A 17,341-nucleotide genomic window follows, 5' to 3' on the forward strand; every position below is an offset into this window, starting at 1 on the left:
GAAGACTGGGGGGTGGGGGAGAGGAGGTGGAAAAATAAAATGAAAACCATCTACACAAGATAGTATCCTACCGTGTAACAGGGAGTGTTTGGGAAGAAGTAATTAAGCGATTTAAGAGAAGAGAATAGACACTGTAATAGTCCGTGGAAGCCGGTTTCCCCTTAATTTTCAAAATGTTGGTAATTTGCATACTGCACCTGTATTAATCAGGCACTTGATTGAGCAGAGCTCCCCCCATATCATGCTGTCAAGGATGGTGAACTGGGAACCGACTCTGGCTTGCAAGCAAATAGCAACGACGAGAGTCTAAAGTTGCCACTCAATGAAATAGGTTGGCACTTGGTTTGGGAAATCTAGTTGGAACCAAAGAAAAGCCTCATTCTGATTGCGAATACGGGAATGTCAAGAAAGTCAGGTCAAAGGCTGAATAGAAAATATTTACTTGGTACAATTTTTCCAAAATGAAAGACAAGCTGAACAGGTAAACCCAACTCGTGATTATTCAGAGCTCCAGGCAGATCATACAACACCTTTGCCTTTTTCATTTGTTTCTCAGAATGACTCTCTGGCTGGCAATGCCCAAACCACTCTGAAATACCAAATACTCTCTTGCCTGTCTCCTCTGCATCTCAGGGAGCCAATGGACCCTGTAGGGATGGGCCCAGAGGATGTCTCCTGGGGTGGAGGGGGTGGATGCTGGCATTGGAAGGCTTTCCTTCTGGATCAAAGACAAGAAGAGAGGGTGAGTGTGTTACTTTAGAGAAACAAATCCACAGAAACTCATGTATAAGGGAGAGTTTTATATAAAGGTTAAATGCACATCAGGAAAACATCCCAACCCAGAGGTGCCCAAGCCCACAAGTTCAACCTTAGCCCATATGTCTGACACCAATCTACAAAGTCCTCCACCATCTCACAAAACACCTGCACTGATGGCGACTGCAGGAGGAAAGCCAAATCAATGAATATGTAAGCATCTCAGCGCTGACAGGGGTCTCCACACGGCTGCTCCAGCACTCAGGGCTGCATCAGGGTAGGCCCATGCGGCTTCTCAGGAATGTCTTGCAGGAAGTGAGCCTTGCCAACTGAAGCAGGGAACTGGCTAAGGTTGGAACACACTGGTCCGACCATCACAAAGCAAGAGACCCGAGCACACGAAAGGTAAGGCTCACCGGGCCATTTATCTCTCCACCCTTTAATTAACCTCACATGTGTTTATCAGCCAGGCTGTCACAATAAACTTTAACTATCTCAGTGAGCTGTCCCCCAGTTCCCCCTTGGTTCTGCCCTTTGTGTGCCTGTGTTGCCTTGAGCTGTAATGGAGCTTGTGAAACCCTGACTGCAATCTCCAAAGACGTCTGAACGGACAAAACCAAACCACGGGGCTCTCCCATGATATGTCTGTGCATCTCACTCAACGCCGGCCTCACCTGCCTGCCAAGATTCGGTTCCTCAATAAACAGGGCAAGTGTGGGATTACATGTGTTTACTCTGTCGTCTGTTGTGAACCATTCCCCCTCCCCCTTTTTTTTTCACCACAGCCTAGCTCCTTCATCTGGATATGGCTGGCATCTGCCTCTCTCCTAATCTCAGAGCCCCTCCCTGCAGAATCAAAGCCTCAATTCCGAGTTGCAACTCTTGGAAGGGAGGGAACACCCAGGGCGCAAGGTAAGCACTGGTTTACTTTCTACTCTGTAGTGAACAGTTTCACAAGGTTAGGCTTACCTTGCTTGCTGTGCAAGCGGCCCACGCTCCCTTGCGGTTCTTAAGCCGAAAAAGCAAATGCCTATCACTTTAAGGGAGTTGGTCAGGGCTTCTGTTCCTTAGCGCCCCAAGCATTCCTAACAGAGACACTCGCTCCCACCGGTCCCGCTGGGCTGGAAGCAGGAACTAGGATCTGGGTGTTTGATGAACTGGTGTTATAAGGAGCCTGTAGGCATCAGTGTGCGCTTTGGGGAGATTGATGACAGATGCCTAAAGGCAAAGACAGAAATGGAGTGTACAGCCTGGGGTCTGTTTCCTGGTTAGAATCTCTGAAGACATGGGCAACAGGCAGAAGAAGCCACTACAGAACCAAGCTGCATTAGAATGGGGCACACACCGAAGAGCTCCGTGGTTCGGTTACCAAGCACAGCACCCACTGCGCAAGGATCCTGCTTCCTATGATTGTGAGGAAGTCAGCTGAGTGCTGGGCTGGATAGAGAGCTAGGAAATGCAGCAGGCTGTAGTTCGGGGGGTAGGGGGGGTTGTCTCTTCCGGAGTCTCAGGAGACCGTACCCTGCACAGAGGATGGTCACTGTGAGGTACCACTCTTCCATTAACTGCCATCAGGTCAGCGCTGACCCATAGCTACCCGGTGCACAACAGAATGGAACACCACCAGGTCCTGCACCAGGTTTGGCACTGTGAGCCCCTTGTGGCAGCCAAGGTGCCAGTCCATCTCATAGAGGGCCTTCCGCCTTTTCACCGCCTTTCTGCTTTCCCAAGCACGCTGTCCTTTCCCAGGGACTGGTCTTTCCCAATAGCGTGCCCAAGCTGTGTGAGATGAAGGCGTCATTGCCTCTACAGAGCATTCTAGCTCCTCCTCCTCCAGGTGTGTTTGTCATCTGGCAGCCCATGGTCCTTCCACAACAGCGATTCTCAGTCAAGGACCGGCCTGGACAATGGAGGAAGCGCTGGAAGCGTTGATCCCCGTGGTTCCTGTGAGAGTCTGAAGATATGGCTTCCCTCCTATCTCACCAAAAGACTGCCACCATAAAGTCACCTCCAGGCACCTTGGAAGAAAGGCCTGGCAATCTTCTGAACAAGGAGCCACTGGAAACCTTAGGGAGGGCAGTTCATCTCTGACACATGGGAGATGGCCAAGAGTCCGAATCAATTTGATGGTGACTGGTTCTATTGGATGCCTAGGATCAGTTATCTTGTTTTTGAAAGTTTTATACTGATCTATCCTGGAGGGCTATTTATAGATACGGGATATGTATTTCACTGAATTTATTGTGGTAAGTGCCAAATAATTGTCCATTTCAACACTTTCCAGTGCACAATCCAGAGACATCAATTACATCTACCATGATCTGTTTACAAAGTACTCACTTTGAAGCACGGTGTGAGCAGATTTTTTTTCTTTGTTAATGCATTGTGGTACAAAAATGCCTTTGCTTCTATTTGGGGAAGTAAGAATTTCATCAAGCATGCATGCTGAGCCTTTTAGACTAACTAAGGACCCGTGGGACTTATTTCCCAAAGTATCCCCTTTTATTTATTTATTTATTTATTTTTTGGGGAGGATGGTGCAGGACCCTGCAGTGTTTACTTCTTCTTTTTTTTTTAATTTTTTTTTATTTTAACAATTTATTGGGGCTGATACAATTCTTTTCACAGTTCATACATATACATACATCAATTGTATAAAGCACATCTGTACAGTCTTTGCCCTAATCATTTTTTTTCTCTTTTCTTCTTTTACATTTTATTAGGGACTCAAACAACTCTTACCACAATCCATACATATACATACATCAATTGTACAAAGCACATCCATACATTCCCTGCCCCAATCATTCTCAAGGCATTTGCTCTCCACTTAAGCCCCTTGCATCAGGTCCTCTTTCCCCCCCCCTCCCGCTCCCCGCTCCCTCATGTGCCCTTGGTAATTTATACATCATTATTTTGTCATATCTTGCTCTATCCGGAGTCTCCCTTCCCCCCTTTGTGGATCCTTGTAATCAGTTCCCCCTTTCCAACCCACTCACCCTCCACTCTCCCAGCATCGTCCCTCACACCCTTGGTCCTGAAGGTATCATCCACCCTGGATTCCCTGTACCTCCAACCCTCATATGTACCAGTGTACAGCCTCTGTCCTATCCAGCCCTGCAAGGTAGAATTCGGATCATGGTAGTTGGGGGGAGGAAGCATCCAGGATCTGGGGGAAAGCTGTGTTCTTCATCGATACTACCTCACACCCTAATTAACCCATCTCCTCTCCTAAACCCCTCTATGAGGGGATCTCCATTGGCCGACACTTGGGCCTTGGGTCTCCACTCTGCACTTCCCCCTTCATTTAATATGATATATATATACATATATACACATACATACACACACATATCTTTTTTTTTTTTGCATGATGCCTTATACCTGGTCCCTTGGGCACCTCGTGATCGCACTGGCCGGTGTGCTTCTTCCATGTGGGCTTATTTGCTTCTGAGCTAGATGGCCGCTTGTTCACCTTCAAGCCTTTAAGACCCCAGACACTATCTCTTTTGATAGCCGGGCACCATCAGCTTTCTTCACCACATTTGCTTGTTCACCCACTTTGGCTCCAGCCGTTGTGTTGGGAGAGTGAGCATCATAGAGTTCCAATTTAATAAAAGAAGGTATTCATGCATTGAGGGAGTGTTTGAGTAGAGGCCCAAGGTCCTTCCGCCACCTTAATACTTGACCTATAAATATAGACACATAGATCTATTTCCCCATCCTCCTATATATATTTGCATGTACATGTCTTTGTCTAGACCTCCATGAATGCCCTTTGACTCCTAGCTCTTTCCTCCATCTCCCTTGACCTTCCTCCTGCCCTACTACCATGCTTCATCGCCACCTGGGCTAGAGTATACCTCTTCTCTAAGCAACCTTACCCTTGATCATTTCCCACCAGGCCTGCCACTCCCCCTTCTCTACCATTTGGGGTCCCATGTTTTTCCCTTGTCCCTGGGTTTGTTAACACCACTTCCTTAACCCCCCTCCCCCCCACCCCAAGTCCCCCCGGAACTGTCGGTCCCGTTGTTTTTCATCCAGATAGTTCATCCAGCCTGTCCTATTCAGACAGACCTGTGGAAAGTATCCCCTTTTAATAAACCCACTCATTCTATTCAACCCTTTAAAAAATGCATGCTGGCCTTTATTAAATAATTTTCTCTATCTCTTAAGATGACAATGTGCTTTGTCGCCTTTATCCTTTCAGTGCAATAAAGTAAAATGGTTGGCTTTGGACTATTAAAACCAACCCTGTAGGCTTCGAGTTAAGCAAAAGTGGTAGTGATGTGTGCTTTTTTATATCTCACTAATTATTTGTCACTATGTTGATAAGGACTTTCATGTTTGCATTCCTGAAGGGAGGGTGGTCTGAAGTGTCTGTCTCTCATCCTAACCCTCAGGTGCCTTAGAAACGCAAGGCTTCACATTCCTTGTTTCTTCTCATTCCTTAAAAGGCTTGTGTAACATGTATGTCATTTCCTCTTTGACGTTTGTGAAAATTTGTTGGGGAAACTATGAGTTCTTCTTATGAGTATCATTCCATTTTTAATAGGTGTTGGAGCATTCAGAATGCTTATTTCTCTCTTTGTTTTGATGAGACGTGTTCATGAATTACCCGACGTATTGGCATCAGGTTCATAGTATCATTTCGTTTTTTAATGTCAGGGGAATCTAGAATGATGTCTGGTGCTGACAATTTGTGATCTCTCTCTGGTTCACTCTGACACTCAGAAATTCATCGTCTTCCTAGCGGTTTATAGTTTTAATTCATCTTTTCGAAGAACCAACTTTTGATTTTGTTATTTTCCTCTATTGTAATAGAGAGCATTCTATCTCATGAAATAGTTCTCCCTCTTGTTTTCTTTGGAGGCAACTGTGTTTCATTTTCCTAACTCCTCCATGTACACCCACACCTGGTGGTTTCTCAGCCCCTCCCCTTGTATAACATGTGTCTGTGAGGCTACACCTTTTCTTCTGTGCATCTATTTCAATAGACCACGTGTCATGATTGTTTGACTTGATTTTTCTTATTGAATTCTAAATTACTTCCACCGTAACCGAAGAACAGCCAATGTGGTGCAAAGGTTGAGATAGCTGTTGAGACTTGCTTTATGACCCAGCATGTCAGACCCCTTGGAAAATAGTTTATGTGTGCCAGAAAAGCGTGTGCATTCTTCGTTCTGTGGGAGGGTCTTTGCTATGTGTCACCTGGTCGGTGTGTTGGGGCAGTTGTTGAGCTCTCCTGCAGCATCTCTTGCTGATGGTTTCATCATCTACGGATTCAGCTAAAACACCCCATCCTAATTCTGAATCTCCCTCATTTTCTCCTTAGTTCTGTCAAGTGTTGCTTTCCATTTGGGAGGTTTTATTTTTAGAAGCATAAACGACAGCAAACAAACTCCCTGCCATCCAGTCGTGGTCAACCCTGAGCACACGAGTGTGAAGTTACTGCGTCTACCTCGCAGATTTACACTCTTATTTTAGGCGATGTCCCTCTTTGTCTCTTTTCCTAATATCATTTACTCCAGGGTTGGCATAGTTACAAAAGCTAATTTTTGGTTGATGTGCATCTTTTCTCACTCTTTATTTCAACTTTTCTGTGCGCTTACATTTAAAATATCTTGCGTGGATGTATGTGTGTGTCTGGTAGTATGTGTGTATATGTGTATGAGTATATATTTGTGTATGTGTGTATATATGTATACATGTGTATGTCTCTGTGTGTGTATATGTGTGCATGCATGTTCATGTCTGTACCTACCTGTGTGAATGTGTTTATGTGTGTATATGTGTATATCTCTGTGTGTGTGCATATGTATGTGTGTATGAGCATGTGTGTGAGCACACACACACTAAGCATCTTTTTTTCCAGTTGACATCGAGATCATTTCAGCGCATGGTGACTCCGTATGTGTCAGAGTAGAGCTATGTGCCACGGGTTTTAATGACTCATTTTGTGGAAGTAGACTGGCAGGTCTTTCATCATGAGCCCGACAAACAGAAATGTTTCCTCCATCGACTCTACAGAAGCACTTGGCTACCATGTTTCTGTGAAAACGACACTACAAACAAATCTGTACGTTCACCGGTCCATCGGCGCCACTCTGCATGGGCTGAGGGAGTTATCGACTGACTCAAAGCGGTGTACCCCACGTTTCGTTTCTTCAGTCGCCTTATCATGATCGTAAAGGCATGTTTCAGGCTTGGTTCCTGTTTTGAAAGACATTTCCTTAAACGTGTGCACCATGGTTAAAATGAAACACATGAAGATAAGAGATCCTTTGAAGCAGCTGGCCCTACCCGCTCTGTCTGAGAGACATCCGTGGAGTCCCCCAGGCAGGGGCCTACAGCCTGGAGGGCACAACCCGCGTTCAGGCTCAATGCCCCTTTCACAGACTCAGCAAAGGGCTCGTGGGGACTTTTGAAAAGCAAGAAGATGAGAAAGAAAAATGAAAAAAACCCAACAACCTGCTTTAGCCATCTTTGTCTCTTAATTGGCATAATCCGTGTATCGATATTTCAGGTAAGCACGTGCATATTTGAGGTCAAGCACGCCATGCCATCTGACTAGGTACTCGTGGTTCCCGCCACACCTCGCTTCTCTTATGCTGGCTTTCTATGGGATAAAGAAATTCTCCCATTGTTTCATCTCCCCCTTTGTTTATTAATTGCACGTTGTTTTACTGTTACCTAGACATAAGATGCATTCTTAACTTTTTAAAATACATACAATCTATCTTATATGATGGAGCTTCAAAGAGATTGCTAGACAAATTCCGTTGCCTTTTAAATGCACGTCTCCGTGAACTGTTTGAGGCTCGCCCATCTTGGGAGCCCCCCGTTAGTGCAGTGGTTCGGCGCTTCACTGTGAACGGGAAGGTCATTTGTTTGGACCCACTTGCGATTCTGCTGTAGAAAGGTGTGATACCTGCTTCCATGAAGATTTCAGGTTTGGAAACTCAATTCGAAAGGCAGTCCTCCGCCCAATGGGGTCGTTATAAATTGAAATCAACTCAATGACACCGGTCTTGATTTTTGTTTTATTTATCTTATAGTAGATGTCTTACCATTTGCCAGATAAAGCGTTAACCCATCGGGGCTCTCTGGGTGTCTAGAATGGGTCTCTGGCATCTTTCTTGGCATTTGGCAAAAATGATTGGTTCTTGATTCGGCTCTGCACATCTTGATTCGGCTGCAGTCGCTTTCGTTCCTGTTGGGTTCTGGTGATAATCTGGGACTCCAGTCCCATGTCTGTTGTACCTGTTCCCCGTGTCCAAAGCAAGAAGAGGCCTCTGGGCGCCAGCAGACGAGTGTCTGTTCGCACACATGTGACCCCTTTTGCCACACACACCGATGGGTCAGCTCTGCCATGCACTTCTCTCTGTCGCCATGCACACATTCTGAGATGCAAACACAGGGTCACTCGGCTTTCCTTCACTGACTATAAAAACAGTCATTTCCTACTCAGAGCGACCCGACCCTCGAGGACAGGGTAGAACTGGCCCTGTGGCTTTCTGAGTCTGTTAACGCTTTATGGGAGTCCAGAGCCCTGTGCTCCTCCCAGGGAGGGGCTGGTGGGTTCTAAGTGCTGACCTTGTGGTTCGCAGCCCAATGCATCACCTCCAAGCCACCGGGCCTTCTCCCTTACCATCTACGCTAGGGAGGCTCCTGGGATGGGTCCTGGTCAGCTCTGGAGGAGGTGAAGGGCATGCTAGGGAAGTGTAATATGTCGAGGGCGCACACCATGCCACTCTGGAGTTCAGGAATCCCACTTCTTTGGGCAACTGTGACTCCCAACAAGCCCGTGAGAGGATGGTAGTGCTGCCCCTGACCTCACGGCTGGGGTCTCTGGGAGCAAAGCGTCAAGCCTTCTGGGGTACATCCAGGTGGGCTCGAAATGTTCGAGCTAGTAGTTGAGTACTGAGGTAGTTGATTGTGCCAACCTGGCCGATAAACACATGTGGGGTTAATTGAAGGGCGGAGGGATGCATGGCTCTGTGAGCCTTAACTTCTTAGTTCTCAGGTTTCCTGCTTTCTGATGGTCGGACCAGGGTTCAGCTGCGTTAGCCAGTTCCCTGCTTCAGCTGGCAAGGCTCACTCCCTGCAAGACATCCCTGAGGAGAAGCCACATGGACCTACCCCTGATGCAGCCCTGGGTGCTGGAGCAGCTGTGTGGAGACCCCTGCCAGCACTGAGATGATTACCCTTCCACTGACTCGGCTTTCCCCTGCAGTCGGCATCATTGCATATGTTTCGTGAGATGGAGGAGGACTTTGTGGATTGATGTTGGACATATGGGTTAATGAGTTAATGTTGGACTTGTGGGCTTGGGCAGCACTGGGTTGAGATGTTTCCTTGATGCGCACTTAACCTTTATATAAAACTCTCTCTTATTCCTGAGTTTCTGTGGATTTGTTTCTCTAAAGTACTCAGACTAATACGAGTGCTTAACTATCTGTACCCCCCCAGGAGGGAACCCTAATCTCCTCTGGTCACCAGGAGAAGCGGACATGACACCCCTCCAAAATAATTATTGTAAAAAAATCTTTGTCTTAGCCACACCTCCCACAAACAAATGACAAAGAAAGAAAACTGAATCCCATATGCACCGTGAAAGGTCCCAGGGGTTCCCCCAGAGCAACTGTGTGGGCGCGTTTGCCTCTGGCACATTCCTTCCCTCCATTTGCAAGCAAGGAAAGAGGCTCGGATCATAGCGGGGATTTGAACTCTCAGCTTACCTGCCTCTTAAAATCCAAAGCACTTCCGTGGTGTACAAAAGTCCACCCCCTTCCTTCCCACTCTCTGCTTTGAACGCTGTAAACGCGTCAGTCAAGCTAATGAAACCCAGGTGACAGCGGATCGCTGACAGGTCTGCTGCCAGCTCACCCCCCTATCTGCGGACGCCACACAAAGACCCCCGGCTCGGCTCCCCAGCAATCACATGCTGACGCTCTTGCTGGAATCCGTGACAGCTGCATCGAGGCCGCTGCTCCTCAGTGCAACCCCCCGCCCCCGCCTCTTCCTCCTCGGGGATTCACCACCATGTGTGTGCCCCGCCTCTCCGGCTTATTTCTTCTTTTTCTCTTTTGTGCAACACTGAACTTGGTGGAGGGCAAGGGCTGAGACGCTTGTTTAATGAAATTGAAGACTTTTTTAATAAAAAGGGGGAGGGGGGAAGAAGAGATGAGGAAGGATCACAGATGTCTTTAAGAACTGAGCTTCAAACCAGGAGGGTGTGTGTGTGGTGTGTGGTGTACAGTTGGTGCTGTGTGTGTGTGTGTGTGTGCGCACAGTGCAGCCAGCAGCCAGTATAAACACACAGCCATCCGTTTGTGTTCATTTTGTTGGCTACAAGCAAGGACTGAGTAAAGAGAGGGCTGAGGAGACCTGACAGGGTGGGGAAGGGAGGAGGGGTCTTCAGGTGGAGCGAGAGGTGGTGTCTCTGCCGCCTGCTGTGGAGCAGGCAAGTGACATAGGATCCGGGCAGGCAGTCACCCGCCACTCGGCCTGAAGAGACACTCTGTGCTTACTCGTCCGGAAGGCCTGGCTCAGGCTGGCCTCTGCCTCATTGGGCAAGCCGTCCTTGCCATCAGTTGTCATTGTTCCAGAGGCCTGTCACACGGCCCGACACCCACCACTATCCGCACCCACGATCCCAGTACCCCTTTGCTTCTTCCCGGGGCTCCACTCCCCTCCAGCCAGCTGCCCACCCAAGCTCATTCGCTCCAGACACCCAGCCTCCAGGGAAGAGGATCCTGTTTCCCCTGTCATTCCCACACAAGTCAGGTGTGATGGCTGGGGGGTGAGGTGTGGGGGGGGGGGGATGAGGCAGTTAATCAGTTAGGAAACACTGATTGCATCTTAATAACAAATGCAAAGCGCCCCGAGAGCAGCAATTTGCAGTAATGGGGGAAATCAGCCGGTCCCTGGGGGTTGACAGGAAGTAAACAATCTCCAGGTTCAACTTTGGGGGAGGCAGGATCATTTGTGTGAGCCCGTGTCTTCCATCCTAACAGGGTCGAGTGGGACAAGCAGAGACCAAGACTGAACTGAGGGAAGGAGAGATGGGGCTCAGATTCGCCAGCTTCCTGCAGGCACAGAAAATCGAAGAGATAGCCAGCATGGAAATCACACCCCTGCCCAAGCATCCAGGAGCTCTAGCAGCAGAGTGGTGAAGGTGCCTGGCTGCTAAGAGGTAGGTGGTTCAAACCCACCAGGCACTGTTTGGGAGACAGATGAAGCTGGCTGCTTCCCTAAACATTTCCAGTCTCCGAAACTCACAGGGGAAGTTCTGCTTTGTGTGATAGGCTCACTAGGGGTCAGAATCGACTCAATGGCAATGGGTTTGGGTCCAAACACCTGACACCATTTTTAAGAAAAATCGTTACCATAATATCAGCCCCAATAGAAAAGTCAAGCTCCTTAATCTTGCACTTGACAGTATTACTAACCACTGGAGAGTGACAAGTGGACCTTCCTTCATTCCACCCGTGAAGTTGGTCTCGGGTGTGCTGGCGGCCCTGGTGTTCTGGTTCTGCTGTTTCCGCAGTCAGCAGAGCAAACTCCCAAGTCTGTCCCAATCCATTTAAAATAGAGACCCAAACACTCTGCCTCTGCTGGAATAGACTGCCTCATCGTTCTCCTGAGCGGTGGCTGATGGGTTTGAATTGACGAACTTAGGTTAATAGCCAAATCGATAACCCCACTGGGACGTACCTATCCACTCCCCACCCCCACCCCCAAAATAAAAACTCTCCTTGCCATCAAGTTTATGCCAACTTGTAGAACTCTGAGGGTTTCCGAGTCTGTAACTCTTATCGGGAGTAGAAATCTGAGTCTCCTAACTGCTGACATTTCAGTTAGCAGGCTATAGGTGACAACAATACACTCTGTAGCCGTCGTCGGGTGATGGCTCAGTGTGGTATTTACACAACTGTTGTCAATTTGAGACTGACGAGTGAAGAGGTGGAGTTTAGCCTGTCAATCAAGTCACAGCTCGATGACCTCATTTGGAGCCGCTAAGGAGGTAAATTGCTCACTGGAGGCAGGACACACAGACACTCCCTGTGAGACTTTCCTGTTGACAAGACACATGGAGCCTGCACTAAGGTCCTGGAGCTGAAGGAACCACGTGGAGACCCCTGCCAGTGCTGAGAGGCTTCCACTGCCACTGGATCCACAAGACTTTCCACCCACCGGCCTGTGATCTTCCTGCATTCAGCATCGTTGCATGTGTTGCGTGAGTCTGAAGAGGAATTTATAGATTGGTCTTGGGCATATGGGCTAATATCAGACTTATGGACTTGAACTGGACTGGACTGGGATGCTTTCTTACTATACAATTACTCTTGGCTATAAAGCTCTCGCTTATACACAGATGAGTGTGAATTGGTTTCTCCAGTGCACCCGGACTAACATACTCAGGATAGGGCAGCCAACATCCCCTCAGGCATGGGGATGCTGTGTGCCAAGAGTTAACAATCACGGCCACAATCCTTTCATCCCGGCTCCGGAGACCCTCCTCTCCTTCAACTTCACAATAACAAGGGGCTGTTTTCTCCAGGGGAAAGTGAAGCGCTTTCACAGTGTCGATTGTTCTTCCCCGCTGAAAACGGCCCCGGCTGGAACCGCCCTTAGTTTTCCGGCATGCATTGTCATTTGGATGATTTCCTGACTTGCTTCCAGATCAGGTCATTAGGACTATCACTGTTGTTATTAATACCGATATTTATCATAATCTCACAGAAGCCTAGGGCGGCCCTTCATCTTGGCTGCTTTATGGGGCTGAAGAAGCATGGGAGGTGCTGGCCTCCCTCCCGGTGTATCTGCTCATCTTTGCTTGGGCCACGTTCCTACTAGGTGCACTCGAAGCCCAGTGCCTATCGTCCCGGGACCAGCTGTAACTCTGAAAAATGACGAGGAACTGCACGTGCGGCTTGATCCCAAGCCAAGGCCAGTGGGGGTGCGGGTGGTGACAAAATGTCAGGTTTTATCTGAAAATAGCTCGTCATGAGAGTTTCTAACTGGATGCCTCCAGGAGTAGGGAGTTCCCCGCCAGAAATTCCCGAGTGGAGGCTCAAAGTTCACCTCCCAGGTGTACTGGACAGGGACTTCGGACAGTGCTCTTGGACGTTTGGTCTCTGCGTTGCCTGGAAAGCTTGCTCTTTGCAGATCTGCTGAGTCCCTCGGAGATCAAGACACATGTGCCCGATGATTTGTGGCTGCCCTCCCGCAAGCTGTACAAGGTGGGCCTGGGCCTGGGCTACCTTGAGCTGCCACAGATCAACTACAAACTCTCATTGGGCACAAGACCAGGCCAAAGGTGGAGCTGATGCCTGCGATGTGGCTGCTGCAGGGCCTGCTGGACACACGGTGTGGGTACATTCTAGATTGCTGGTCCGATGTGCTCATCTGGCTGGGTCGCAAGTCCCCTTGCCCAGTGCGGGCAGCAGCCGTCAAGCTGGGCCAGGAGTTGCGTGGCTTGTTGCACCGGCCGCACCACCCAGCTGTCCATCAGCTGCAGCCTAGAAGGTACTGAGGCACAGGTGTTCAAGGTGAAGTTTAAGAACTGAGGCGATGTGCTGATGGTGGACTATACACACAATGCCAAGGCCGTGCTGCGAGACCAGGGCCTGGCTGGGAAGGTGAAGCGTGACACCGAGAAGACGGACCAGATGAAGGTCGACCCCACCGCACTCTTCCTGCTGTGGCAGCCCCCCTCTCCCGCTGTGGCATTGGCCAAGACAGAGCAGCTGATACAGGATGGAACAAGGATTGGGGCGGCATGGAGGGCCTTGTGCTCCAGGGCAAGAAGTCTGCACGGCTTCCAGAGGAGGAGTTTGCCCATTTCCACACTCGAGACTGCTACGTCTTCCTGTGCAGGTGCGGGACCCTCCCCAGGGCAGGGCTGCCAGGTTCCGGCCCCTGCTCAGCCCTGACCATGCAGGTGCTGGGTGCCCATGGAGTACGAGAAGGAGGAAGAGGAGGAGGAAGAGAAGGCTGAGGCAGCGGCGAAGCAGCCCAAGGAGGACTTCCAGTGAAGCGTGTACTTCTGGCAGGGCCGCAAGGCCTCCTTCACCTTCAGCCTGCAGAGAAATCCGGAGCCTTTACGCGGGCAGGCTGAAGGTGGCACGCATGAAGCAGCAGCAGGAGAGAAAGTTCATCATCCACCGGGGCAAGAGAAGGCGGCCCGGGGCACCCTTCAGCCAAGCCTCTACTAGATCCGCATCAACAACAGTGCCCTCTGCACCCGGTGCACCCAGATTGCCACAGACGCCAGCCTCCTCAAGTCTGAATTCTGCTTCATCTGCAAAGTTGCCTTTGTGAGCAAAGACACGAGGGCATCGTGTATGCGTGTATGTGGGTGGAGCGGGCCTCAGAGCCCGGAGATCCTGAACCCTGTGTTCGACACCTCCTACAGCCGGCAGGTCATCGATGAAGGCGAGGAGCCCCAGAACTTCTTCTGGGTGGGCCTCGGGACCCGGAAACTTTATGCCAGCAACGCTGAGTACATGAAGCACACTCGGCTCGGTGACCAGCCAGTGATGCCATCATGCTGCTGAACAACGGCCGGGGCGTCTACATGTGGGTGGGCACCCAGACAAGCCAGGTTGAAATCAAGCTCAGTCTGAGAGCCTTCCAGGTGTCCATCGGGCATCGAGCAGCAGCCTTCCCAGCTGATTCAACACCTGGAGCGCCTTCCAGAAGGGCCTGACCTAGGGCAGCCTCGCAACGCCACCCCCACCTGCTCCCTGCAGTGCCAACCACCACTCCAGACCCTGGGTTAGGGAGGCCCGGGACCCTCTGCCCTCCCACCTGTTAGACCCAGTCCCTGCACAGCAGCCTCTGGGCCCGGTCCCTAGCATCACCGACCCGGATGTCACACCTGCAGGTGCCCCTGCTGCTGGGAAATACGGCTCCATCCAGTGAGCAAGGCTGTGAAGCCCTTCCCCACCTTGGCTAAAGCAGGCGTTTTTGCCCTCGAAGATATTAAATGTTTTTATTTTCGACATTAAAAATCAGTATTTTTTTAAATGCTTGGACATTTCCTGCTCATTGCCAGAGTGAAGGGAGGAGATTCAAGAGCAAGGTCACTCCTTGCCCTAGGGTTTCCACAGTGCCAGGAAAATATGTTTTTAGGGGCTTCGGACCTGCCCACGTGACAGCTGGCATCACCTCCAATCACTGTGTCGGGGGCACCAGCCTGGCAGTCTGATTTCACACCATCCTGAGGAAGAAACACCACACCCCGGGGAGAGGGGACCTGTTAGGGACCCAGGCCAGGGGCCTATGGGAGAACTGAGAGACTTCACTTGTGGGTTGGAGGGGCTTCAAAGGGGAGAGGGGAGATGGGATTTGCACACATCTCAGACAGCAGCGGGTGACTCAGACGTGTCTAAGGAGATACTTCCAAGTGCAGCGTCCTGTGAGGTCAGGGGCCAGGATCCAGTGTAGCTGGGTCTAATGTCAGGACTGAACTCAGGCTCAAGCTTGGAACAGTTGTGAGGGTAACACTGTTCCGTGCTGTTGAGCACAAGGTCACGCCAGGCCAGACCTGACTTGATGGCGCCTCACCACTAACCATGGCAGGACTGAACCAAGCAAACAAACCCAACCCTGATCCTTGCCTGGTGGTGACTCCAGTGTGTGGACATTGAGTTGAGACATCTTGAAGCAGACGCGCTGCACTTTTCTTCAGAGACACCTCCGGGGGACACTCAAGCACAGAGGCGGTGGGCTCCACGCAGGGCCTTCATGCACCAGACCACAGAGGTGAAACGGTGCAATACTGGGCACTCAACATCCACAAACCCGACCCCTGCCATAGTCGCTTCTGACTCTCAGCCACCCTTGATAGGGTTTCCTAGACTATAAGTCTACAGGAACAGACAGCCTCGATTTCCTCCCCAGGAGCAGCTGGTGGGCTTGAATCACCCACCTTGTGGCCGGCCAGCAGCCCCCTGTGCCACCAGAGCTCCTTGCTGGAGATGCCGAACATATAGACCTAAGTGATGACAGCAAAGCAAGGGCTGTCCACCTGGCTCTGCATAGACATGGTTCTGCTTAGGAACAGGTTGGGGTCCCCACCTCTCCCTCCGCCTCATGCCATCTGCCTGGCCATGCTAAGGAGAAGAAATGTTTGTGGCCTGTGTGTAAGGAGTGGGCTTGAGCCAGCCACTCAGAAACCTTCCTCGGTGGGCCAGGGCCCAGTGACATGCCTCATGTGTTCTGGAGAGTGCTGCAGCAAGCCCTGGCGGTGCTGTAGGCTAGAACATGGGCTGCTCTCAGCCAGCTAGGGCAGCGCATCAGGCCCGCCTGATCTCTCCGGGCTGTCTACTCTTGTAAAGATTCACAGACTCAGAAACGCGGTAGGAGTTGAGGTCACCTCGGTGGCAGTGGGTTTGTTTGTTCTTTTCAGAGCACCGTGGACCTCACAGCAGGACGGAGATGTGACCATACCTGGTTGGCATGGCCTCCTCCTCCCCAGCCCCCTGAAAGGCAATGTTGTAGGCCTCCTGGAGCCGAGAACTGGAAGACGGGGGGCGGGGTGGGGGGGGGGCGTTGCTTCTTCAGCTAACAGCAAGTTCTCATCACCTGGATGAAGGAGGTCTTAACGTAAAACTGAAATCCTTACCCAAAAACAAAAGAAAGAGAGGACACGTTTCCTGTCTCAGGGATCTCACAGCGTGGCTCTCACACCATGCCCACTATGGGAGGGTCAGATGGGGAGCAGCCACGAGCATCCCAGAGACTGTGCCAAGAGACTTCTCAGGAGTCCACCTCTCTCCCAGGGAGGTGCATGGACTGCTTTTCAGAAGTAGATCGCCAGGCCTTTCTTCCTAGTACACTGTAGTCTAGAAGCACTGCTGAAACATATGTAGCAGCATACAAGCCTCCACGGACAACTGGTTGGTGGCTCCATGTGAGGTGCATTGGCCAGGAGTCGAACTCTGGGCTCAGTTCTCACAGCCCACCCTCACCCCACCACCACTTCCATCGAGTCCTTTCTGACTCGTATTGGCTCTTTATAAGATTTCCAAGGCTGTGAGTCTAAACCGTAGCAGACTAGCCTCAACTTTCTCCCTCAGAGTAGCTTGTGGCTTTGAACTGACGACCTTGTCGTGAGCAGTCCAATGCTTACTGGACACCAGAGCTCCCATATCTCAACTCAAACCCACCGCCATGGAGTCGATTTCGACTCACAGTGACCCGATAGGACAGAGTGGAACTTCCCCTGTGGTTTTGGGGGCTGTAACATCTCACGGAATTAGAAAACCTCACCTTGCTCCCAATCACTGGCTGATGGTTTCAAACTGTTGACCTTGAGGTAGGTAGCCCCAAACGGCATAGTCCACCACTGCTGGAAGCCATATGTCTCTGAGGAGCTGGGTGATGGCTGGCAGAGGAACGTGGACTCCACCGGTTCTTTGGAGCTGCATTTGGATCTTGGGGTTCTCTGTCCCAGTCTCTTGTGTTTGGGGTCTGTGAGGCTGAAGAGATCACAGACAAGGAACCAACTCTTGCTTTAATTAAATTCTCCATCTGCTGTCTCCGGCCTTGCCTCCCCTACCCCAGCCTCCTC

At 50.4% G+C, this 17,341-nt stretch overlaps 1 pseudogene; it reads left to right on the forward strand.

Moving 5' to 3' along the window:
- Positions 1 to 14,473, forward strand: part of LOC142440984 (protein flightless-1 homolog) — a 33,694-nt pseudogene extending 19,221 nt beyond the window's left edge.
- Positions 14,474 to 17,341: the final 2,868 nt, after the last annotated feature.

Source organism: Tenrec ecaudatus, chromosome 1, assembly GCF_050624435.1.
Source record: "Tenrec ecaudatus isolate mTenEca1 chromosome 1, mTenEca1.hap1, whole genome shotgun sequence".
Taxonomy (NCBI): Eukaryota; Metazoa; Chordata; class Mammalia; order Afrosoricida; family Tenrecidae; genus Tenrec; species Tenrec ecaudatus.